The sequence below is a fragment of the Scyliorhinus canicula genome, chromosome 10 (genome assembly GCF_902713615.1).
Source record: "Scyliorhinus canicula chromosome 10, sScyCan1.1, whole genome shotgun sequence".
Taxonomy (NCBI): Eukaryota; Metazoa; Chordata; class Chondrichthyes; order Carcharhiniformes; family Scyliorhinidae; genus Scyliorhinus; species Scyliorhinus canicula.
In genome coordinates this window covers 186754100-186780593 of record NC_052155.1, presented here as the reverse complement: position 1 = coordinate 186780593, position 26494 = coordinate 186754100, and the positions used below count along the sequence as shown (strand labels likewise).

Below are 26494 nucleotides of genomic sequence, written 5' to 3'. Positions count from 1 at the left end.
TGTGCTTTTATTTTCCGCAATAACCTTTGATGTGGCGCCTTATCGAATGCCTTCTGGAAATCCAAGTACAGTACGTCTACAGACTCCCCTTGATCCACAGCGCATTTTACTCCTTCAAAGAACTCCAATAAATTGGTTAAACGTGATGACCCTTTCACAAAACCATGCTGACTCTACCCGATTACCTTGAGTTTCTCTAAGTGCCCAGCTATAACCATCAGAAGATTTGGACAGGCTGACACTCTCCACAGAGGGGTGATCTGATACAGGTCTTTGAAATCATGAAAGGGGTTACTCGGATAGGCACAGATGTTTCCATTTGTGGGGAAGACCAAAAATAGGCAAAAAGCACAGGTGCATTTGTAGGCTATTTAGGTAAGTATATGTGGGTCATTCTGATGAGGTGGGAGAAAGTTAAATGAGGGGACGATTGTGTGGAGTTGGGATGGGAAATCGTGCCCAGTGCTGTAATTCAACAACCACATTAGATGCTGTACATGAGAATGTTCAATGGATCCACTCACTGCCATTAACTCTGGTATTTAAATATGTCAATGATGTAATTCACAAAGCCTGAAGGCAAGAGCACTTTGGGCATTGAGCACCGTCGGTAGTTTCAAAATCAATAGTTTTATCGTGACTACCATTTAGTAGTCTGAATTAATTTAATATCGTGTGCCAAATTGGTATCAGTCATTAAAAAAAAAACCCTGCAGCCAGATTAGTTAAATAGACAGCTTTAATTGTGAGACAATTAAAGAATAAGTAATTCATTGATCGATGTGTTAGTAATGTAATCTGTCAAAAACTTTATAACTTTTATCATTATAAACACATTCTATAATTTTTTATTTTTTTTATTTAAAAAATAAATAAATTTAGAGTATCCAATTTATTTTTCCAATTAAGGGGCAATTTAGCATGTCCAATCCACCTACCCTGCACATCCTTGGGTTGTGGGGGTGAGACCCACGCAAACACGGGGAGAATGTGCAAACTCTACACGGACAGTGACCCAGAGCCGGGATCAAACCTGGGACCTTGGCATCATGAGGCAGCAGGGCTAACCCACTGCGCCACCGTGCTGCCCCTACATTCTTTAATTAACACTTGATTATTAATACAAATTCTTAAAATGTCATGAGAAGTGTAAGATGCTCCCTTCCTGGACAGGCTAAAAGGATAACATGAACTGGTTGGCCTTGACTGAAGGAATGAATAGGCCTTTATTCAAGCTGTCTCAATTATAAATAGCAGACAGTTATATTAACAAATTATTGATCAACACACAGGCTTATGCAAGATAAGAGATCGCTCAAGAGAAGCCATTGTCTTGAAGTTGAGATAATGAATGCAAGTTCCCATTGGGAAACTCCTCCAATGGAGCTACCCAGGAGGGCCCCACGACACTGCCCCCAGGCACTAGCTCCTGGCACTGTCCCGGCACTGTCTTAGGTGCGGGCAATACTCCCTGGCACTACCCCCTGGCACTACCCACTGGCTCTGCCCTTATGTGGTTAACTCTGCCAAAACGTGGTGTGATTTACAATTGGGGAGTCATTTGCAAGCAAGTGAACCCCATCAATCTTGGTTCGAATAAATCCTAATTGTAACAGATTGGCGACGCAATGAAATCCCAGTTGTTACAGCACTCCGTCTGCTATACTGACTCTTGGACAATGGAACAGGTTACATCCAGGGCATTGAGACAATGCCCTCAGCTCCCCATTGTAACAGGGGTTGCTCATCATAATGCAGACCTTGTATCTACAATTCCAAGTTCATTGGAGGCACATACTGCAAGAACACTGGGAGTTATAGCCACATGCTTCCGGTGGAGATATACTAGTGGAGACCTTGGCGTTTGTTCTGACATTCAGTGATATTGTGACCGATTGTGATATTGTGCAACCTAACCTCACACACCCAACTTGTCCCCATGTCCCTTAAGACAAGAGCAGCAGCAATTGGGGACAGCACCACATGCCCCTCCAAGCCACGCACCATTCTTTCCCTGTCACTGGGATAAAATCCTTCTTAACAGCTCTATGGAAGTAATAATAACCCGTTAGGGATGAGCAATAAATCCTGGCCATAGCAACAATACTAACATCCGATGTTAAAATTCAACAAAAGTGAAAATCTTTCAATCTCAGATGAATTTTTTTCAATATTAAAATTTTATTCATAAATATCACCAATTGTCATTTGTGGAAGTGAGTTCCAAACTTATATCACCATTTCTATGTAGAAAAGTTTCCTAATTTCACTCCTGAAAGGTCTGGCTCAGGGACATTGCCACCAAGCTACCATCTCCTCTTTTACGTACAAGAAAATCCTTTTGCCCCACTTTAGCCCATTGACAATCTCTTAATACCTCTTTGTAATTTTATGCTTCCATCTACACAGTTAAGAATGTTGTCTGTCTTTGTGTTATCAGCAGCACGGTGACCTAATGGTTAGCACTGCTGCCTCACAGCACCATGGGCCGGGTTCTGTGCGGAGTCCGCACGTTCTCCCCGTGTCTGCGTGGGTTTCCTCCGGGTGCTCCGGTTTCCTCCCACAGTTAAACGATGTGCAGGTTAGGTGGATTAGCCATGATAAATTGCCCCTTGTTCTCCAAAGGTCAGGTGGGGTTGCAGGGATAGGTGGGGGATTGGGTCAGGGTAGGGCGCTCTTTCAGAGGGTTAGTGCAGACTCGATGGGCCGAATGACCTTCTTCTGCACTGCGGGGATTCTATGATCAGTAAATTTACATATGCGGCTTTCCCATTCCATCTTCTAAGTTCTCCATTAATACAGTAATTGTTGAGGCACCACATTGATTTTTAAGGACACCAATAGTCCATTGTCCCCAGGCACAGTTATCTGCTGCCCCAACACATCCTCAGTCAAGTCAATAATTTGCCTTCAATTACTGGGCTCTGTGCGAGTCAGGTTACAATGAAGATGTACCCCGCACTGTTCCAGTGGAGGTGTACCCGCACTGTTCCAGTGGAGATGTACCCCGCACTGTTCCAGTGGAGATGTACCCCGCACTCTTCCAGTGGAGATGTACCCCGCACTGTTCCAGTGGAGGTGTACCCCGCACTGTTCCAGTGGAGATGTACCCCGCACTGTTCCAGTGGAGATGTACCCCACACTGTTCCAGTGGCGATGTACCCCGCACTGTTCCAGTGGAGATGTACCCCGCTCTGTTCCAGTGGAGGTGTACCCCGCACTGTTCCAGTGGAGATGTATCCCACACTGTTCTAGTGGAGATGTACCCCGCACTGTTCCAGTGGAGATGTACCCCACACTGTTCCAGTGGAAATGTATCTCACACTGTTCCAGTGAAGATGTACCCCACACTGTTCCAGTGGCGATGTACCTCACACTGTTCCAGTGGAGATGTATCTCACACTGTTCCAGTGAAGATGTACCCCGCACTGTTCCAGTGGAGATGTACCCCACACTGTTCCAGTGGAGATGTACCCACACTGTTCCAGTGGAGATGTATCCCACACTGTTCCAGTGGAGATGGACCCCACACTGTTCCAGTGGAGATGTACCCTGCACTGTTCCAGTGGAGATGTACCCTGCACTGTTCCAGTGGAGATGTACCCCACACTGTTCCAGTGGAGATGTACCCCGCACTGTTCCAGTGGAGATGTACCCCGCACTGTTCCAGTGGAGATGTACCCCGCACTGTTCCAGTGGAGATGTACCCCACACTGTTCCAGTGGAGATGTACCCCACACTGTTCCAGTGGAGATGTACCCCACACTGTTCCAGTGGCGATGTACCTCACACTGTTCCAGTGGAGATGTACCCCGCACTGTTCCAGTAGAGATGTACCCCACACTGTTCCAGTGGAGATGTACCCCGCACTGTTCCAGTGGAGATGTACCCCGCTCTGTTCCAGTGGAGATGTACCCTGCACTGTTCCAGTGGCGATGTACCTCACACTGTTCCAGTGGAGATTAACCCACACTGTTCCAGTGGCGATGTACCTCACACTGTTCCAGTGGAGATGTACCCCGCACTGTTCCAGTGGAGATGTACCCTGCACTGTTCCAGTGGAGATGTACCCTGCACTGTTCCAGTGGAGATGTACCCCGCACTGTTCCAGTGGAGATGTACCCCCCACTGTTCCAGTGGAGATGTACCCCACACTGTTCCAGTGGAGATGTACCCCACACTGTTCCAGTGGAGATGTACCCCACACTGTTCCAGTGGCGATGTACCTCACACTGTTCCAGTGGAGATGTACCCCGCACTGTTCCAGTAGAGATGTACCCCACACTGTTCCAGTGGAGATGTACCCCGCACTGTTCCAGTGGAGATGTACCCCGCTCTGTTCCAGTGGAGATGTACCCTGCACTGTTCCAGTGGCGATGTAGCTCACACTGTTCCAGTGGAGATGTACCCCACACTGTTCCAGTGGCGATGTACCTCACACTGTTCCAGTGGAGATGTACCCCGCACTGTTCCAGTGGAGATGTACCCCACACTGTTCCAGTGGAGATGTACCCCGCACTGTTCCAGTGGAGATGTACCCCGCACTGTTCCAGTGGAGATGTATCCCGCACTGTTCCAGTGGAGATGTGCCCCACACTGTTATAGTGGAGATGTATCCCACACTGTTCCAGTGGAGCTGTACCCCTCACTGTTCCAGTGGAGCTGTACCCTGCACTGTTCCAGTGGAGCTGTACCCCGCACTGTTCCAGTGGAGATGTTCCCCACACTGTTCTAGTGGAGATGTACCTCACACTGTTCCAGTGGGGATGTACCCCGCACTGTTCCAGTGGAGATGTTCCCCACACTGTTCCAGTGGAGCTGTACCCCATACTCTCACGTGTAGGTCAGACCGGGTAAGGACAGCAGATTTCACTCCCTAATGAACATTAGTGAAGAAGATGGGTTTTTACAACAATCGACAGTAAGTAGCGAGAGGGAGGCCTGAATACAGCTGGAACAAGGAATATTGCATTTACACCACAAAAGGGCAAACAAAACCAGGATAACAAGCATCAGAGCTGAACGACCTTCCTCTCGCAATTGATCACTGAGTCGGTGTTACAGAGCTCTTTCACACCCCTCCCTCATTTCCAGATCGATGTTGACTCCCCGTGGAATCAGTGAGTTCACCTGGGAAACGATCACTGCGTCCAGGGGCCAGTTACATTTCACTCTCATGTCGATGCTTATCTTCTGCAACAAACCTCTGCATCCACAGGTCATTCAGATTCTCACTTGTTACTGATACCCTTAAATCGAAATGATGGGCTCAACCCAAACTCACAGCCAGAGATTCACAGTGAGACAGGGTCTGGAATCACAAATTACACTCTTGCTGCTGGGCAATGCACATTCCGACAGTAAAAGCTGAAAGCTGAAAAGGTTCCTTAAAACATCCACTTACCAGTTCAAGGAGCCTTTGTCTGTGGACAGGCCAGTAAAGAGCACACAGAGATATTGCCGCTCTCACAATGAAGATTGGGGATGAATACAATGGTTTCGGCTCAGCAATTTCACACAAATGAGTTCTGGATTACTGTGAGAAGACAGCTTCTCGCTCAGAACCCATTTCCGACCACTCCCAGGCAGAGTGCCAACTTTCCGCAGAGCGATCAGCTCCAAGCCATTATCATTTCAAATTATTGTAAATCTCGTTACAGTAATTTACACACAGATTGCTGACAAAAAGCATCCCAGAATTGCTGAGATTGTGGGGGGGGGGGGGGGGGGGGGGGAGGGCATGTCAGAGGAAAAATATGTTTCAAACAGAGGGAAGTAAGAGACTACTGTGTGCTCTGTTTCACAGAGACATGGCTCACCCCTCCCTCACCGGACTGTGCCATACAACCTGAGGCTTCTCAATACACCGAGGACTGCATGGCATCATCGGGCAAAGCGAAGGGTGGAGGGGTTTGCCTCCTCATCAACTCCTCTTGATGCTCGGACGTGGCGACTCTGGCGACCTACTGCTCCCCAGACCTGGAATATATACAACACTGGTGACTACCACATTCACCCCCTGTTAAAAAAAGAGTCCAGCAGGGGTGGTGGAAAACTATTCACACGCATTTTCAGGTTAACATTTTGGGGAAAGTTCACAAATTCAGCCGATCGGGCGCCTTGATCCTCCGTTGTGAGTGCCGCAGTTCCGGTGGTGATGCAGGCGTCGGCTCGGTCGCCAGTGACTCCGGGAGCGTGTAGACCTCATCTTCATTCCCGGATAGGGACCAAGGGGAGGACGGATCGGTACAGGAGCCTTACCGTATTACATCTCGTATGTGATATATACAACAGTGGCGACTACCACAGATTTATTGTCACATGTACTGAGGTACAGTGAAAAGTATTGTTCTGCATTCAGTCCAGACTGATCAATCCATACATGAAAAAATATAGGATTACGATAGATACACAATGTAAATACATAGACACAGGCATCGGGTGAAGCATACAGAGTGTAGTACCACCACAGTAGAGAAGATACGTGAAGAGATCAGTTCAGTTCATAAGAGTGTCATTCAGGAGTATGATAACAGTGGGGAAGAAGTTGAATCTGTTAGTGCGTGTTCTCAGACTTTTGTATCTTCTGCCCGATGGAAGAGGTTGGAAGAAATTGATCGATTTTTTTGCCAGCTAGGTGTTGAGGCAATGGAGGAAAGTTGGAGATTGCTTGCAGAATAGTCAGGAATGAATTCTGGAACACGCTCCTGGCGATGATGTGTGGATGAGATCGGTGTTTATCCAGCACAGCTTGTGGTCCAGGAAGAACAGGAATAATTCCCCCGGGACCGCCAAGCTAATGGTCCCAAGTCCAAATCACATGATTAACAAACCGCTCCCACTGTCGTGTTCAGCACACTGAGCTAACATGGGCTGCAACTGGATGCAGCTTTAACTGAAAGATACTCCAAACCTTGAAGTTAGTTCAATCTGATTTATTGAACCAGTAGCACAGTTAGCTCAGTTCTCTGTGAGTTCAACTCTCTGCTAACCTAAGTGTGATTACTCTGTCTGACTGAACCAGACTAGCTCTTAGTGCTGCAGGTGTTATGTGATATATACACCCTGACTCACTCTGTAGATGTCCCCAGTGGAAAGAGCCGGAGTGTGAGTGCCTCGTGCCTCGTGCCTTTTATAGTGGGAAACCACCCCCAAGTGTTCTGCCTGCTGATTGGTTATGTCCTGTTCTCTGTGTTCATTAGCTGCCCGTCTACATCTCATTATGTGCATGACTGCATATCATGATACCCACCATGTCTGATAATCATCAACCACCCCCTGACCACCCCACTCAATCTTTCTGACCCGCTGACAGAATCCCTTCCCCAACCATCCGAGCCGCGCTGTAACCCTCACTTCACCTTTCTCCCAATCTCTCCACCCAGCAACAGGAAGTCGAACTGCTCCTGGGCTACTGTCTTTGTTGGTGCATTCCTGGTCTGACTGGGAGTCAGGCCTATCAGTCAGGCTGGCTTCTGATTGGACACCAGCTGAAAACACAAACATGCTACCATTGAGTTAAAATGCCACTGTGTTCGGAGAAACCTGGACTTCTGGATTTCCCCACCCCCAACACCCTTTGAAATCCCGTCCAGTTAATTAGCGGACATCAAGTGATTGGATGGGGTTTGTTGATCATGTGAAGTGGAGCCGGGAATAGTTTAGTTTGGGTGTTCCCGGGGGAATTATTCCTGTTCCTCCTGGACCACAAGCTCTGCTGGATAGACATTGATCCCATCCACACATCATTCCCAGGAGCCTGTTCCAACATTCAATTAGTGGGGCCATAGACTCACTCCTACATGAGGCCATTCATCCCGTCATGTCTGTACTAGCTCTTTCAAGGAGCTATCCAAATTAGTCCCATTCTCCTGCTCTTTTCCCCGTAATGCTGAACATGTTCTCATATTTATCAAAAGCCCTTTCGAAAGTTCCTGTTGAATCTGCTTCCACCACCCTTTCAGGCAGCACCTTCAGGATCACAACAACTCGCTGCGTGAAAGAAATTCTCATCTTCCCCCTCTGGTTCTTTTGCCAATTACCTTCAATCTGCCCCTCTGGTAACCAACCATACTGCCAGTGGGAAGAGCTGTTTCCCTATTTAATCTTTCAAATTGCTTCACCGTTTTGAACACTTTGATTAAATCTCCCCTTGATTTTCTCTGCTCTAACAGCTACAGCCTTTCTGTAGTCTCTCTCGATCAGAAGGAATCTTGTCAAATAAACAAGGCAAAAGGAATCTCCCAGGATAACGGCCAAGGCCAAGGAGATGCTTGCTTCCCTCTTCCCTACAGATCATTAGGGCCGCACCCACTAATGGATGCTTGAGTCCCAAGTGCAGCGACCAGTAAGTGGTTTTGGCCTCTGCGCAAATGAAAAATCTGAGAACACCCTGGTGAGACAGCTGGTTTGGAATGCAGAACAAGGCCAGCGGTGTGGGTTCAATTCCCATGCCAGCTTACCCGAACAGGCACCGGAATGTGGCGACTTGGGGCTTTTCATAGTAACTTCATACTAAAAGGTTATTATTAAATTAGAGCAGTGAGACCCTATAAAAGGTCTACAAGGCACAAGCCAGGAGTGTAATAGAATGCTCTCCACTTGCCTGGATGAGTGCAGCTCCAACAACACTCAAGAAATCCAACACCATCCAGGACAAAGCAGCCCCGCTTGATTGCTCCTCCTTCCACAAACATTCAAACCCTCCACCACCGATGAACTGGTGCAATCGTGTGTACCATCTACAAGATGCACTGCAGGAACTCACCAAGGTTCCTTAGGCAGCACCTTCCAAACCCACGACCAATACCATCTAGAAGGACAAGAGCAGCAGATACCTGGGAACCCCACCACCTGGAGGTTCCCCTCCAAGTCACTCACCACCCTGACTTGGAAATATATCGGCCGTTCCTTCACTGTCACTGGGGCAACATCCTGGAACTCCCTCCCTAACAGCACTGTGGGTGTATCTACACCACATGGACTGCAGCGGTTCAAGAAGGCAGCTCATCACCACCTTCTGAAGGGGCAATTAGGGATGGGCAATAAATGCTGGCCTAACCAGCGACACCCACATCCCGTAAATGAATAAAACAAAAGCCAACAGGCCTGAAGGGGGGGGGGGGGGGCCTGGCCGATTTTGCAAGTCACACTTTCCTGCCTTGGAATTAACCATCTCATACTTCATCCCGTATAACACGGGCGGTACACCATCCAATTTCTAGCCATTGATTATTAAATTAAAATGGATTATTAAGATAAGAGGATTGAAGTAGGCCACATTAATATGTTCACTAATGGAAAGTTATCATCACAGACAATAATCTCTCATCTTGTTTTTAAAGGTTTCTGAATGAGGATGTGTCCGGGGTGCAGGATGGGCATTTAGTGTAATTACCCACAGGGAACCTGCACATTTTCACAATCTAATCTTATGGTTGTAATGTTTGCAAAGCCCAATACCTACACCCGGTGGTCCATATCCGGTACTGCAGCTCTCCTGTTACATTGCTTATGTCTATTCTGCTGTTGATTACTCGCAAACCAAGTCAAAACCGAAACTGTGGTGTTAGAATCATAGCGTAATACAGCACAGAAGGAGGCCATTCAGCCCATCACATTTGTGCCCACTTCTGTTAAAGAGCTAATTCAGTTAGTTGCCTCCCTTAGCCAGATATGGTGGTTCTCAGAGTTAGGAAAGAGTTCATGTTCCCTCTGATGCGACCATCAATTCACACGAAACCGGGAGTAGAAGTAAACTGTGGCTTTAATCAACTAGAACAGTGCCTGCCTGCGACTGGTCTGTTAGTGGGAGCCGCCTACAAGGCGACTGCTCTTTATACCTCCCCTCAAGGGGTGGAGTCAGGGGTGGAGCCCACACAGGCCCCAACATGCTACATTATAGGTAATACCATACAATGGTCCATAGGTGGAGCCCATATGGGCAACAGCGTAATACAGATAAGCACATGGTGAATTGTTACAGCAATACATTCACCACACCCTAGTTCTTGAAATATTTAAGTTTGAATTGGGGTTCTAATTGTTTAATAGATTGCACTTAATGTTTAATAGACTGCACCAATATATAAAGGGGATACAGGTGGCACTGTTTTGTTGTCAGAGAAGTGATTACTGAACACAATAAACTTGGAGTTGATGAAGTCAAGACCAGCTTCCTTGTCCTTATTGTATAATTACAATCCGAGCTTATCATGGTAGCACTGGCCGGTTTCTGCCAGTAAGGGGAAAGGGTTGCTAATTATGGTTTCTTCAGATGAAAAACAATGGGCACGATTCAGCGGACAAATGTTCAAGTCCGCTTTTGGGCATGTTCAGCGGGAGTGATATAGGGTATAAGATTATGAAAAGATGTGGTAGACACAGATGCTGGAGATTCTAGAACAAGGGTACAGATGCATGGGAACACCGCCACCGACAGGTTCAACTTCCGAGACACTCCCCATCCCGTTTGGAACTATATTGGCATTCCTTCACAAACATCCTTTCCTGCTCCATTTGGGAAATTGCATTGTGCATAGCTGCAGGACACCAACGGCAGACATGCCCTTAAACACAGAGACAAAGTTTGCCCAGAGAGTGACAAGTTGTGTTACTAAGTGCTCACTGTACCAGGGTAAGGGGGTTGATCATTTCGGACTGAGCTGAGGAGAAATTCTTTCACTCAAAGGGGTGTGAATCTTTGGAATTCTCTATCCCAGAGGGCTGTGAAAGCTCAATCGTTGAGTATATTTAAGGCAGAGTCAAAATATGGCGGGAGGGAGAGAAAGTGGGGCTATTGTGAAAGTTCAGCCATCACCTTATTGAATAGTTTAGGTGGGGTGGAAATGGTGTTGTCCAGATCCTGGGCGGGATTCTCCCAGCCCCGCGCCGGAGAATCCCCGTTACCACACCACGCCGCCGGCATGCGATTCTCTGCGCAGCTGAGAATCGGCACCATTGGCGCCGGCACGTTTGGCGCGGCGCCGGTCGAGGGCCGCTCAACGCGGCTGGGCTGCCGATTCTCCGGCCTGGATGGGCCGAGTGGCCGCTCTAAAAAGGCAGAGTCGCGCCAGCGCCGTCCACACCTAGTCGCAGCCGGCGGGAACTCTGCTCGTAGGATCGGGGTGCGGCCTGTGGGGGGGGGGTGCTCCGAACCCTGGGGGGGGGGGGGCCTCCGATTGTGCCTGGCCCGCGATCGGGGTCCACCAATCGGTGGACCAGCCTCTTGCTCCCCGGGCCTGTTTTCATACGCGCCGGCCCCAGAACTCCCGCGCCATGTTGCGTCGGGGCCGGCGTGTTGAGGGAGGCCACCGCGCATGCGCGGGTTGGCGCTGGTGCATAATTTGTGCCGGGATGGGAGGCTGGAGCGACGTGAACTGCTCCAGCGCCAGGGGGCCAGAATCGGTACTCCCAGCGGCCCATTCACGCGTCATGAAACGCAACGTCATGAATCCCGCCCCCTATTTCTTAATGGCCTCTTGTCATCCCCGACTTTAATCGCTTCACCATTAGCGACCATACCTTCCATTGCCTGGGCCCTAAGCTTAGTAATTCCCTCCCTAAATATCTCCACCTCATCATATCCCTCCTCCTTTAAGAACCACCTTAAAGTCCTTAAGTTCCTTAAGCTCTTTGATAAGACTTCTAGTCACCTGTGTCTAATATCTCCTCATGTGCTTCGCCGATAGATTTTGTTCAGGGACGTGTCAGTGGATTGCCTTGCAACGTTTCGCCATGTTAAAGGTGCTATCTAAATGGAAGTAAGTTTGGTGTGGAACACCCTTACTTCAAAGGCTTTTAATCAGGTCTAAAGATTCATGAATAAAATTAGTTAAGTAAGATAACTGAAGATCAGGAATCATTCTCCACAGGTTCACTGCCATTGTCGTGAATTCACTGTTTAACTTACTATACTGTGGGGATTTTGTGTATACACCGGAAAATGTGCATATGTGACCATGTCTGTGCAATTCTGGGTGTTTTCATATGTACCAAGTCTTGTTCCCACCACCCCAGCGCTTGGTGACCCATATTGGCTCCCCGATCGCCAACAGCTGCGTTTTAAATTCACCTCCCTTGCTTACCAACCCCTCCATGCCCCCTCCACCCACCCCTCCCCATCTCTTCACCTCCACAACCTCCCAGGATCTCCACACTCCTCGTTTGATGACCTCCTCCGAATCCCTGATTTTAATCGGGCCATGGTTTTTTAAAATTCAAAAATGTCCTTCGTTCATAAAATTTGTAAACGTATGTTGCAAAATATTTCAAATTAAAAATGACAGAAAGTGCCATAAAATTCAACTTTTCTCCATGTCCCACTCTGGGGTGCTTCAATACAACTCCTTGATATTTACAACATGCCAACTGTTGGTCCTAGTTCTTGAGTTCTGGACTTTTCTCTCAAAGTTTCGCTGCTTCTTTCCCTCTCTCTTCTCCTTTATGATGGTCCTCAAGAACAAAGAGTAAAGCACAGGGACAGGCCCTTTGGCCCTCCAAGCCTGTGCCGATTCTGATGCCCTAACTGTGGTGAATGAGATTCACATGGTATTATAAGTTACCAATGTCACTCTGTTCCCAGTATATATATGTACCGATATTGTAAGTGCAGTTGCACTACCTGACCACCAGGGGGAGTAGCCCTGGGAGTACTTGAGAGTTTGTATTGGGCTCTCCCCTTGGCTCCGCCCAGAACTCCTCCCCCTGGAGCTGCTGTGTAAAGATCCGTGCCACAGAGTCAGCCAGCCAGTTCACCGAAAGTTCAACGGCTAACAGGCTGGCTATGTTGTAAGTATATTAAAACCGCTATTATAATCCTACAAGCACCTGTCCGTAGAATTGATGGTTCCATCACTAACTAAAAACAAAACCTTCTGCATGTGGCGAATCTGTAGAACTATTTGCTGCAGGAGGCTGTGGAGGCCAAATCACTGAGTGTCTTTAAGACAGAGCTAGATAGGTTCATGATTAATAAGGGGATCAGGGGTTATGGGGAGAAGGCAGGAGAATGGGGATGAGAAAAATATCAGCCATGATTGAATGAGTGGCCTAATTCAGCTCCTTTGTCTTATGGTCTTAGATTTGATCCTCCAAAATGCATCACCTCACATTTGTCCGGATTAAACTCCATCTGCCATTTCTCTGCCCAAGTCTCCAATCTATCGTTATCCTGCTGTACCCTGTTGTACCACTTTGACTGAGCACTGCCCAACTTGGTGGCTAAATTTGTTTTTTAATTAGTTAATTAATTAATAATCTTTATTAGTGTCACAAGTAGGCTTACATTAACACTACAATGAAGTTACTGTGAAAAGCCCCTTGTTGCCACATTCCAGCGCCTGTTCAGGTACACAGAGGGAGAATTCAGAATGTCCAATTTACCTAACAGCACGTCTTTTGGGACTTGTGGGAGGAAACCGGAGCGCCCGGAGGAAACCCACGCAGTCACGGGGAGAACGTGCAGACTCCGCAGACAGTGACCCGAGCCAGAATCGAACCTGGGACCCCTGGTGCTGTGAAGTAACAGTGCTAACCCCTGTGCTACCATGCTGCCTAATGTCGCTCCTGTAAAGCATCTCTGGATGTTTTACTACATTAAAGGCACAGTGGTTAGCACTGCTGCCTCACAGCACCAGGGACCCGGGTTCAATTCTGACCTCGGCTGACTGCAGTTTGCATGATCCCCCCGTGTCTGTGTGGATTTCCTCCGGGTGCTCTGGTTTCCTCACAGTCCAAAGATATGCAGGTTAGGTGGAATTACGGCATTTGGGTGGGGGAGTGGGCGTTTGTAGGGTGCCCTTTCAGAGGGTTGGTGCAGTCTCGATGGGCCGAATGGCCTCCTTCTGCACTGTTGCGATTCTATGGAAATGCAAGTTTTTGTGAGTTTTTGAATAGGTGATGGAAATGCTGAAGAAGACGGCAGATAAGTTTTGATTGTTAAGCAGTGTGTTACCTGACCACAGTAACAGAAGCTGGTAAATTGTCAAAAGCCGCTGAACATTCTCACTTATGGCCAGCAGATGGGGCTATCTGTCCGCAAGCTCTTTCCTTTGCTCTTCTCATCGGCTTTGTAACAACGGAGGTTGCAGACAGCAAGGTGACATTCTGGATTCAGGGGGCGGCCATGGAGTGAATGGCCACACACAGGGCAGCTCCGGCTCAAAGACGTGGATCAAGGAACATCACGCCGAGGTCGCGCTTAGTCCACTCGCCGGGACTCCTCAGGGCAGGGAGAGATTGGAAATGGCGTCCCGATCTCTCAATCCACCCCCCACCCCCCCACCCCATTGTGACCCCTGAACCCCCCAAAAGCGCCAACTCACCTATAAGAGGTTTCTCAGGCCCCCCACACACTCCACCCCACACAGGCAAAGGGGTTAGGTCCCGGGGCCTCAGTAGATCAGACAAGCTGGATATTAGAATGAGATTAGCTGCCTCGCTCTAACAGGCAGATTTGCCAGATAGTGATTCCGCCCACAATGGGCAGTATTCAGATCGCGACGACTCGCGAGATCACTTTAGATCTCACGGGTGGCGTGGCGAGCTGGGTGGATCCCAGAAGTGGGATCTCCCGGCATCTACCAGCCGTACCGCCGTTTGGGCGCAACGCGATTGGTAGATCGCGGCCTTAAGGTCCGGCCAATTGAAAAGCCACCGATGATAAAATTGGGGATGTTCCAGAGGCCTGAATTGGAAAAGCCCATTTGTGGGGCTCGGGGGGGTTACAGAGATAGAGAGGGGGGAGGCAATGGAGGGATCGGAAAACAAGCATCAGAATTTGGAAACCCAGGTTTGGGCAGACAGGGCTCAGCATAGCACAGGACATGCGCATAAATCCGTATTGCCTCCTGCTTATATCCAGCATTGTGTGGGGAATCCATGCCCATGATTTATAAAGCAGTATATTCATCTTCCACGCTCCTTGGACTCCCCAAGGTGTCAGCCTCATTTCTATTCAATTCATCTTTGCATCAATCAAGGATAAAATATTATTCTAAGCATGACGAGCATTATTTTTCTAAACTCTAGTTCTGCTTGAAGTTAGAGGTGGTGCTCCTCGCGTTAATAAAGGAGGTAGCAGCCAGGTTTCTGCTCCGTTCTCGCAATAACTCAGTCACAGGAAAACCTTTAAACAACACGTTGTGCAACAAGAGCACAACTCTGACCACCTTCTGTAATCACCTTCCAGCTGTTACTGTCTGTAGCTCTGTCTCTTCCTGTCACACTCTGGTTACCGTTACCCTCATCGCTGTCCTGCGCCATTTCTCTATAGCTTTCCAACCCTCCCCTCAGGTGACCCCCCCTGCCCTCCACAATTTAGTGTAATGTCCTCTCAACGGTACCTGCTTAAAATCTGTTCATCCCTTACCAACCTCCAGTTCTTTTTTTCAAAATATATTTTATTACAAACATGTATCAAAACAGGTTACAGTGAACAAACACCCCGGGAAACATACTTCCCAACAATCAACTATACAGTCTGTACAGATTTTTTCCCCTTTTTCACTCCCCACCCCACGCTGAACAGCCCCTCAAACACGGTCATAAACATCCCCCGCCTTTTCCCAAACCCCCCCTGCTGAGCCCCTTAACTCATCCTTTATCTTCTCTAACCGCAGGAAGTCGTACAGGTCACCCAACCAAGCCGCTACCCCCGGTGGCGATGCCGACCGCCACTCCAGCCGTCGCCGTGCAATCAGAGAAGCGAAGGCCACGACATCGGCCCTCCTCCTCTCCATGAGCTCCGGCTTCTCTGAAACCCCAAATATCGCCACCAAAGGGTCCGGGTTCCACTCCCTTCTCCACTATCCTGGCTAAGACCGCGAACACTCCCGCCCAGAATCTTCTCAGTTTTTCGCAGCCCAAAACATGTGCGCATGATTCGCTGCCCCCCCCCCCCCCCCACCACCACCACCCCACCTCTCACACTCATCTGTTACCCCCTGAACCCACTCATTCTCGCCCGAGTCATATGCACCCTGTGCACCACCTTAAACTGTATCAGGCTCATCCTTGCACAAGAGGATGTCCCACTTACCCTTCGCAGTGCCTCACTCCATACTCCCCAATTGATCTCCATTCCCAACTCCGCTTCCCATTTCTCCTTGATCTTCACCACCCGCTCGCCTCCCTGCTCCCTCAGCCACTTGTATATATTCCCAATTCTTCCCTCCCCTTCCACATCCGGAAGCAGCAGTCGCTCCAGCAGGGTGTATCCCGGCAATCTAGGGAACCCCTTCCAGACCTTTCGTGCAAAGTCCCTAACCTGTAGATACTTGAACTCACTACCCCTCGGCAGCTCGACCTCAGCTCCTCCAGACTAGCGAACCCTTCCTCCAAATACAAATCCCTCATCTTGACCAGCCCCACTTCCCTCCACCTCCTGTATACACTATCCAACCCCCCCCCCCCCCCCCCCCCCCTCCCCCCCGGCTCAAACCCATGATTCTCGCACAGCGGCGTTAGCACCGACATCCGACATAGGGCAGCAGGGTAGCATGGTGGTTAGCATAAATGCTTCACAGCTCCAGGGGTCCCAGGTTCGATTCCCGGTTGGGTCACTGTCTGTGTGGAGTCTGCACGTCCTCCCCCTGTGTGCGTGGGTTTCCTCCGGGTGCTCCGGTTTCCTCCCACAGTCCAAAGATGTGCGGGTTAGGTGGATTGGCCATGCTAAATTGCCCGTAGTGTCCTAATAAAAGTAAGGTTAAGGGGGGGGGGGTTGTTGGGTTACGGGTATAGGGTGGATACGTGGGTTTGAGTAGGGTGATCATGGCTCGGCACAACATTGAGGGCCGAAGGGCCTGTTCTGTGCTGTACTGTTCTATATTCTATGTTCTATCCCTTCCACCCTAAAATGCCTCCTCAGCTGATTCCATATCTTCACCGTTGACTGCAGCACTGGGCTCCCTGGATACCTACTCGGAGCCATTGGCAATGCTGCCGTCACCATAGCCCTCAAACTAGACCCCTTACAAGATTCCTCCTCCATCCTAACCCATTATCAACCTCCAGTTCTGATGGGAGGTTGTCGATCTGAAACCCTAATTTTGTTTCTTCCTCCAAAGATACTGGCGGAGTCTTTCCGGCATTTTCGGTCTTTATCCTGGCTTTCCAGCGTCTGCAGAATTTTGCTTGTTTGGCTGTCACTGCTCATTGGCTGTGGCACCTCCACCCTCAATGTGACATGTTCGTACCATTTTCCAGTGGCATTTGGCATAAATTTACCAGCGGAACTTTGAGACCGTGTTAACGGCCTAATGGTGTTTGTCACCCAAATTGCTGATGTGTCAAGATCTGTTGGGAGACGTCACTATTCCTAGACAGATGTGGTGGTACTAAATGCAAGCCTGGCGTCTGCTGCATCTTGTACTAATTTACTAAGCATGATACTGAGTTTATTACATTTTTAAGCAATTATTGTTGAGGTTTCTTAATGCTAAACACATTTATGGAACTGAGTGGAGTTGAGTATCAATCTAAAGTGTAAGAGCATAGGAAATAGGAGCAGTAGGCCATTCGGCCGCTTGAGCCTACCCCACCATTCAATAAGACCATGACTGATCAGTTCCTGGCCTCAACTCTACTTTGCTGCTTGTCCCTCCCAAACCCTTGGCTCCTCCACAGCTCAACAATCTGGCAATGTCGGGGCAGCACGGTGGCGCAGTGGGTTAGCCCTGTTGCCTCACGGCGCCGAGGTCCCAGGTTCGATCCCGGCTCTGGGTCACTGTCCGTGTGGAGTTTCCACATTCTCCCCGTGTCTGCGTGGGTTTCACCCCCACAACCCAAAGATGTGCAGGGTAGGTGGATTGGCCGTGCTAAATTGGCCCTTAATTGGGCACTCTAAATTTATAAAAGAAAATTAAAACAAACAAAAAAAAAATACAATCTGGCAATGTCAGCCTTGAATATAGTCTATCTCTGGGTTAGACAATGCCAAAAGATTCCTCCTCGACTCCATCTCAAATGGATGTATTTACTTTGGGGGTCTCGGAATATTCAGATCGCTACATGGGAGGAAGAATTGCTTCAGCTGCGCCTGTGCCGATTTTATTGTACACGGCCATTCTCCGGGCGGGGGCTGAGGAGAATCCAGCCCAGGGTGTCTCTTTATTCTGAAACTCTGGCTCTTGGTTCTAGATTCCCTTGGGAAGGTGAACAACCCCTCAGGGCCTACCCAGCCAGGGCATGTCAGGCATAAATTTAACTCCCAAACTATATCGAAGCAATAATGGCTCATTAAAGTTTGGACCTCAGTGCTGCGAGGTTATTGAGAAGGGGGGAGGAGGGTGGGATGCAGTTAAACAACAGCTTTAGTGCTCCTTGATGACTATCAATGACCTCTGCTTGAACATGTACTGACACATAGTTGGAGATGAGGGAGCCGGCCTTTGAGACGCTGCTGCTGACAGCTGAACAATCTGATGACCCACGCTGCGCAGGCTTTGTACATGATGGGTTTTGACATCAGACCCCCTTTGGAATGAATCCTGCACAAGTAGGAACACGCCCGACTCCAACCTGTGTCTGTCAAGGAGACTTGAAACATTAGCTACAGTTAAATCAACATTCTTCCCAGATAATTACTGTCAGATGAAATTAATTTAACTCACACCTTTTATTAATTCCTCTGTTTTAAGTGAAGCAAGGCCCTTTCCTTTCATAGATCATTGCCAATAAAACACATTCCACCAATTCAATAATACAATCCCCACATTAAACCTTCACCAGATATGGACCACCTTCAAACCTCCAATATTTGTATATCATTTAATCCTATTCAAGGTGTGGTGCTGACACCCAAGGGTGTTCTCAGATTTTTCATTTGCACAGCATTTAAAGATCTCCCAGATCTAACATATTAATCTACAATGCGGAAAATGCAATTGTGTGAATATTGCAAAAGGCTATCTTTATAATTATGTCTTGCCCTATAATTGAAAGAATATAGGGCAGCACGGTGGCGCAATGGTTAGCATTGCAGCCTCACGGCGCCGAGGTCCCAGGTTCGATCCCGGCTCTGGGTCACTGTCCGTGTGGAGTTTGCACATTCACCCCGTGTCTGTGTGGGTTTCACCCCCACAACCCAAAGATGTGCAGGTTAGGTGGATTGGCCACACTAAATTGCCCCTTAATTGGAAAAATTAATTGGATACTTTAAATTTATTTTAAGAAATAATTGAAACAATACAGGCTGTTATTTGGGTGTCAGCTGTGGTTAGCGTCCTCACCTCCAGGCCTAAAAGTTGTTGATTCAAGTCTTACTCCCGAGTGTAGCAGCATATCATTGCGGCTGACACTACAGCGCTAATACTGAGCAAATACTCCCGAGTGTAGCAGCGTATCATTGCGGCTGACACTACAGCGCTAATACTGAGCAAATACTCCCGAGTGTAGCAGCGTATCATTGCGGCTGACACTACAGCGCTAATACTGAGCAAATACTCCCGAGTGTGGCAGCGTATCATTGCGGCTGATACTACAGCGCTAATACTGAGCAAATACTCCCGAGTGTAGCAGTGTATCATTGCGGCTGGCACTACAGCGCTAATACTGAGCAAATACTCCCGAGTGTAGCAGCGTATCATTGCGGCTGATACTACAGCGCTAATACTGAGCAAATACTCCCGAGTGTAGCAGCGTATCATTGCGGCTGATACTAAGCGCTAATACTGAGCAAATACTCCCGAGTGTAGCAGTGTATCATTGCGGCTGATACTACAGCGCTAATACTGAGCAAATACTCCCGAGTGCAGCAGAGTATCATTGCGGCTGATACTACAGCGCTAATACTGAGCAAATACTCCCGAGTGTGGCAGCGTATCATTGCGGCTGATACTACAGCGCTAATACTGAGCAAATACTCCCGAGTGTAGCAGCGTATCATTGCGGCTGATACTACAGCGCTAATACTGAGCAAATACTCCCGAGTGTGGCAGCGTATCATTGCGGCTGATACTACAGCGCTAATACTGAGCAAATACTCCCGAGTGCAGCAGAGTATCATTGCGGCTGATACTACAGCGCTAATACTGAGCAAATACTCCCGAGTGTGGCAGCGTATCATTGCGGCTGATACTACAGCGCTAATACTGAGCAAATACTCCCGAGTGCAGCAGCGTATCATTGCGGCTGATACTAAGCGCTAATACTGAGCAAATACTCCCGAGTGTAGCAGTGTATCATTGCGGCTGATACTACAGTGCTAATACTGAGCAAATACTCCCGAGTGTGGCAGCGTATCATTGCGGCTGATACTACAGCGCTAATACTGAGCAAATACTCCCGAGTGTGGCAACGTATCATTGCGGCTGATACTAAGCGCTAATACTGAGCAAATACGCCCGAGAGGAGCAGCGTATCATTGCGGCTGATACTACAGCGCTAATACTGAGCAAATACTCCCGAGTGTGGCAGCGTATCATTGCGGCTGATACTACAGCGCTAATACTGAGCAAATACTCCCGAGTGTGGCAGCGTATCATTGCGGCTGGCACTACAGCGCTAATACTGAGCAAATACTCCCGAGTGTGGCAGCGTATCATTGCGGCTGATACTACAGCGCTAATACTGAGCAAATACTCCCGAGTGCAGCAGTGTATCATTGCGGCTGATACTACAGCGCTAATACTGAGCAAATACTCCCGAGTGTGGCAGCGTATCATTGCGGCTGATACTACAGCGCTAATACTGAGCAAATACTCCCGAGTGTGGCAGCGTATCATTGTGGCTGATACTACAGCGCTAATACTGAGCAAATACTCCCGAGTGTGGCAGCGTATCATTGCGGCTGACACTACAGCGCTAATACTGAGCAAATACTCCCGAGTGTGGCAGTGTATCATTGCGGCTGATACTACAGTGCTAATACTGAGCAAATACTCCCGAGTGCAGCAGCGTATCATTGCGGCTGATACTACAGCGCTAATACTGAGCAAATACTCCCGAGTGTAGCAGCGTATCATTGCGGCTGATACTACAGCGCTAATACTGAGCAAATACTCCCGAGTGTAGCAGCGTATCATTGCGGCTGATACTACAGCGCTAATACTGAGCAAATACTCCCGAGTGTGGCAGTGTATCATTGCGGCTGATACTACAGTGCTAATACTGAGCAAATACTCCCGAGTGCAGCAGCGTATCATTGCGGCTGATACTACAGCGCTAATACTGAGCAAATACTCCCGAGTGCAGCAGCGTATCATTGCGGCTGCACTACAGCGCTAATACTGAGCAAATACTCCCGAGTGCAGCAGCGTATCATTGCGGCTGATACTAAGCGCTAATACTGAGCAAATACTCCCGAGTGTGGCAGCGTATCATTGCGGCTGATACTACAGCGCTAATACTGAGCAAATACTCCCGAGTGTGGCAGCGTATCATTGCGGCTGATACTACAGCGCTAATACTGAGCAAATACTCCCGAGTGCAGCAGCGTATCATTGCGGCTGATACTACAGCGCTAATACTGAGCAAATACTCCCGAGTGTGGCAGCGTATCATTGCGGCTGATACTACAGCGCTAATACTGGAAATGCTGTCCTTCCGATGAGGCCCAGTCTGCCTCTCAGGTGAATGTTAACGATCCCACAGGCACTATTTTGAGGAAGAGAAGAAACAGATGATCTGGTTATGATTGCATTGCAGTTTGTGGGATCTTGCTGTGTGCATATTTTGACTGCTGCATTTCCAACATTACAACAGCAAAGTACTGTGTCAATCGTAAAATGGATTGGGATATCCTGCAGCGATTGAAGTCACTCTAGAAATGCGAGTTCTTTGTTAGTGGGAACGTTTAAGCGCGAAGGTGTTCATGTTTGAGTTATACAGAGAGGCCTGGTCATAAATCTAAAGTAAATATTACATGGAGATAATTGGACCTGCCCCGGGTAATTCTGCAGACTCTCAGCATGGGTTTAGTTTGGAGACTGAAAGAGGAAACTGTTATCTCACACGGGAGGGTGTCTCTTTAATAAATTATGATTGTATCTGGGGTGGGTCCCTGGTTGACATTGGCATGGATTCAGCTCCTGGGGTTTGGCTGGAATAGGCTGTGCAGTAAGAGGTTAGATTGCCGCCAATTCCGTTGGCAATCGGACAAGGTTACTGGAAACTGAACTGACCTTAATTTAGCAGCTCTGACCCCCCCCCCCCCCCCCCCCCCCCCCCCCGCGCAATGACTGTTCCAGGTGAGGGCAATGGCAAAGTGTGACTTTGACACATGAACTGCCTGTAACAATAATGGGACTGCTGAAATGATCCACATTACCGGTCGGAGATTTTGGGGGAACCAGGCGGAAATTGAGTTCCACCGGAGTAAACAGATTTATTGACCTTCTGTTTGAAGAGCGGGTGCAATAACCAGAATGGGAATTGGCCCCGCGCCCACATCTGACAGCAACTCTCCATCGAACAACGATGCAGCACGTGAGTCCATTTCGCTCACCATTTCTGCAAAGATCTGAGAGAGCTCCATCTGGCAATTGCCATTGTCCCAACCCCACTGCCTCTTCCTAACCCAGCATTTATTTTCCCCTTTTCAGGTATTAATGCAGCCCCCTTTCTGAAAATTATTATTGAATCTGTTCCCACCAACCTTACAGACAGGGAATTTTCGTTTTAAAGAAAGCACTGCCTCTCTAGATTTATTTCACAATTCTTCAATTCTGGCCTTTCTTGTGCATCCCCGACCTTAATCGTTCGACCATCGATGACCGTGTCTTCAGCTGGTTCCTCAGCTCTGGAACTGCCTCCTCAAACCTCGCTGTCTTCAGCACTCTCGCTTCCTTTTCGGTCCGAGTAATCCTCCTCATCGCCCCTTTAGTTCTTTTAGCTGAAATCTGTGTCGTCTGGTCACCAACTCTCCTGTCGATTTCTCCGTCCTTACTCTATCAAAACACTTTATCATTTTGAATGCCTCGAGTAAATCTCCCTCCAACCTTCTCAGCTCTGAGGAGAGCAATCCCAGAGTCTCTCCGCATTAACTGAAGTCCCTCGAACCTGATTCCCATTCTGGTAAATCTCCTCTGCACCCTCTCCGAGGCCCATAGCCCTTCCTAAGGTGGGCTGCCCGGAATTGAAGACCGTAGACCGGGTCGCCAGGTGACTACCTGATGACGCGGTCACGTCTTGTGTCACACGGCGGCATCCCGCCAGATTTCCCCGGGACCTCGGGTAGCGCTCAAGTGTTTCTTACAGCTGCAGAAGTGGTTAAAAAAACTTATTGGGCGGGACCCTCAGTCCTGGCAACCGGCCAATGGGGCTTCCCATTGTCGGCAGCCCCACACCTTCGGGAAATCCGTGGGCGTGAGTGCCCTGCCGGCGAATCGGAGGATCCGCCTACAGAGAATCCAGCCCATGTCAGAGGTAGGTTCTTTACCCAGAGAGTAGTGGGGCATGGAATGCACTGCCTGTGGAAGTAGTTGAGTTGGAAACGTTAGGGACCTTCAAGCGGCTATTGGATAGGTACATAGATTATGGTAGAATAATAGAGTGTAGGTTAACTTCTTAAGGGCAGCACGGTAGCATTGTGGATAGCACAATTGCTTCACAGCTCCAGGGTCCCAGGTTCGATTTCGGCTTGGGTCACTGTCTGTGCGGAGTCTGCACGTCCTCCCCGTGTCTGCGTGGGTTTCCTCCGGGTGCTCCCGTTTCCTCCCACAGTCCAAAGATGTGCAGGTTGGATGGATTGGCCATGATGAATTGCCCTTAGTGACCAAAATTCTATGATCTATGATTAACCTAGGACAAAAGTTCGGCACAACATCGTGGCCATTAAGGAAATGAAGGATTTGTTCCTGGGAGTGCGATTTGCAAGTTTAGAGGAGCTGGGAGAGAAGAATGGGTTGGCATGAGGGGGAAGGGTTTAGCCATGTGCAGTTGCGGAACTTTGCGAGGAAGGTTCTCCCGGCCTTCCCGATAGCGCCGGCCTGCTCGTTGCTGGAGAGACAATTTACGGGAGGATCCTGGAGGAGGATAGGGTGTCCATGGAGGGGGTTAAGGCAAAGTGGGAGGAAAAGCTGGCGATGGCGCTGGAGGAGGGATTGTGGTGTGAGGTGCTGAGGAGAGTGAATGCCTCGACTTTGTGCGTGAGGCTGGGGCTGATACAGCTGAAGTGTACAGGATGCACTTGACAAAGTTAAGATGAGCCGGCTGTTCAGGGAGGGGTGAAGGATGTCTGTGAGTGATGTGGGAGGGGCCCTGCGAACCATGTGCATATGTTTTTGCCCTGCCCGTAGCTGGAAAGGTTTTGGAGGATGGTGTTCAGCATCATTTTGGGGTCTTACTGTGGATGTGGAGCCCGGTCACCCATATATTCGGAGTGTCGGTCCGGCCGGAGCTGCAGGCGGGTGCGGGGACAGATATTTTAGCCTTCACCTTGCTGATTGCTCGTGGACGGGTCTTGTTGGGGGTGGAGGTCAGCTCCTCCACCCTGTGCCTCGATGTAACGGGGGATCTGCTGGAATTTTTAGCCCTGGGGAAGGTGAAATTTGTGCTGAATGAGAAATTCTACAATTGTTGGGGGTTGGTCCAATATGCACTTTAGGGATAAAAGCAAATTACTGCGGATGCTGGAATCTGAAACCAAAAGAGAAAATGCTGGAAAATCTCAGCAGGTCTGGCAGCATCTGTAAAGAGAGAAAAGAGCCAACGTTTCGAGTCCAGATGACCCTTTGTCAAAGCTTTGACCAAGGGTCATCTGGACTCGACACTTTAGCTCTTTTCTCTCCCCCCCAGGTGATGCCAGACCTGCTGAGATTTACAAGCATTTTCTCTTCTGGTTCCTCTTTCGGGAGTTGGTTACCGTTCACTGCTAAGGGGGGGGGGGGGGGTGGCGCAGTGCTGGGGGAGGGGTTCTTTGTTTGTTTGGGTTGTTTGTGGTTGCTTTTGCATCATGGAAATACTGAAAATTTATTGAATAAAAATACTGTTTAAAGAAAATAAATAAATAATGGTCCATAACTTCCTGGTTCTCCAGCATTGTACTAGTTTCATTTCCATAGTTACATGTGACGAATGTAAGAAATTGACATATATTACATGTTATATCAGATGTAGTGATGTTTTTAACAGAAGGTGGCCATCGCCGCAACTGCGCCAAACGCGTCGGCACAAATGGCGATGATTCTCAGCACCTCGGAGAATCATTCGCCATCATGGGACGGCGTGGCACGGTTGCGGCGATTCTCCGGCCTGTCACTTTCCCACTTATCTCACAAGTTTCCCACTTACCTCACAATGTATGTTGTGGATCCAACCTATTTACTTGTGACATAAACTCACCATAACTGAACACTTTAACCGTTCGTCTTTGAGCCCTCACAGACAACCTGTCTGTAGTAACCCCCCGCCCCCTGGACACACAAGTGGAAGCAGATTCACAAATCAACAGTGTTCACCAAAATTGCTAGCAGGAAGTTGCCTGGATGTTGAATCAATTCTGAGATATTTTTGCTTCAATTTCTGAAGTCAAACTGGGGATTTGTTAGTGGAGGAGCCAGAATCATACAGCACAGAAGGAGGCCTTCTGCTTCCACTGCCCTTTCCGGCAGCTCATTCCACATCACAACAACTTGCTGTATAAACAAAGTCTTCTCCAGGCTCCAGAGTTGTCTCCCTCTGATTGGATGAGCAGCACCGGGAACCTATCCACTGTCCTTAATATGAGGGGGAACGTACAGATGGTCATGATGAGAGACATTTGTAAAAATATTTTCGGGGATTACGTTGGAATTCTGTGTGTGTATTGAGACATCTGATTGTAACCAATTCTCTTTCTGTAGTGAGGGGTTGCTATTGAACACAAAAGCACAGGACTCCAGTGATAACTTCTAACATTTGAAGAATTAAAATGTTTATTGAAAGAAAAGATAAAACTTAAACACACAAGATAAAAGATACAAAGTTAGAAACATCCTACAAAAAAGCCCCAAACTGCTTTGTCAATGGTACACAATAAAACTATATTTTCTGGCAACAGGTCTTACAGATTCTTCACCATAAAATCCAGGAAATATTACCCATACCGAGAAATTGCGTTTGTTACAAGCAGAAGCACAATCCACAACATCCCAGAACTAATCCACACTGATATGATTTGTCCAAAGGAAGATTCAAAACCAATGGTTTCTGAGGACAAATCTTTTCTTGGCCCAAACTTGAGTTGCTTTTCTTCAATTAAAATACTTCCACTGCTTCTCTAGCACGTTCCAAACCCACAAGTGACGGCTTTCATTGGGACTAGCAAACACCCCCCTCCCCCATCCCTGAAATTCACTGCGGCTAAGGCTCATTTGCCATAATTTCACTGCATTCATCTTCGCTCACCGTTGTCTTCAAATGTCCTTGTGAAAAATTAGGTTCTCAACTATTAAAACAATTCATGTTCCTATTTAACCTCTATTTTGTGTCAATAAAATTTAAAATACCAGCTCCTGTTTGCTGACTAATCTGTAAAATGCAACTGTTCTTTGTCACCGTTGACTAGTTTGAAAAC

General features: G+C 48.3%; 1 protein-coding gene across 2 annotated transcripts in view; it reads right to left on the bottom strand.

Moving 5' to 3' along the window:
* entpd3 (ectonucleoside triphosphate diphosphohydrolase 3) overlaps nt 1-5537 on the bottom strand; it is a 32884-nt gene extending 27347 nt beyond the window's left edge. The window contains exon 1 of one of the 2 annotated variants that reach the window (XM_038808451.1): nt 5405-5537. The gene's annotated coding sequence lies outside the window, so the exon portion shown is untranslated. Of the gene's footprint in view, nt 1-4976; nt 5112-5404 lie in introns of those variants that run through there. The other variant, XM_038808452.1, reaches the window with a different exon arrangement.
* Between the last annotated feature and the right edge of the window lie 20957 nt (nt 5538-26494).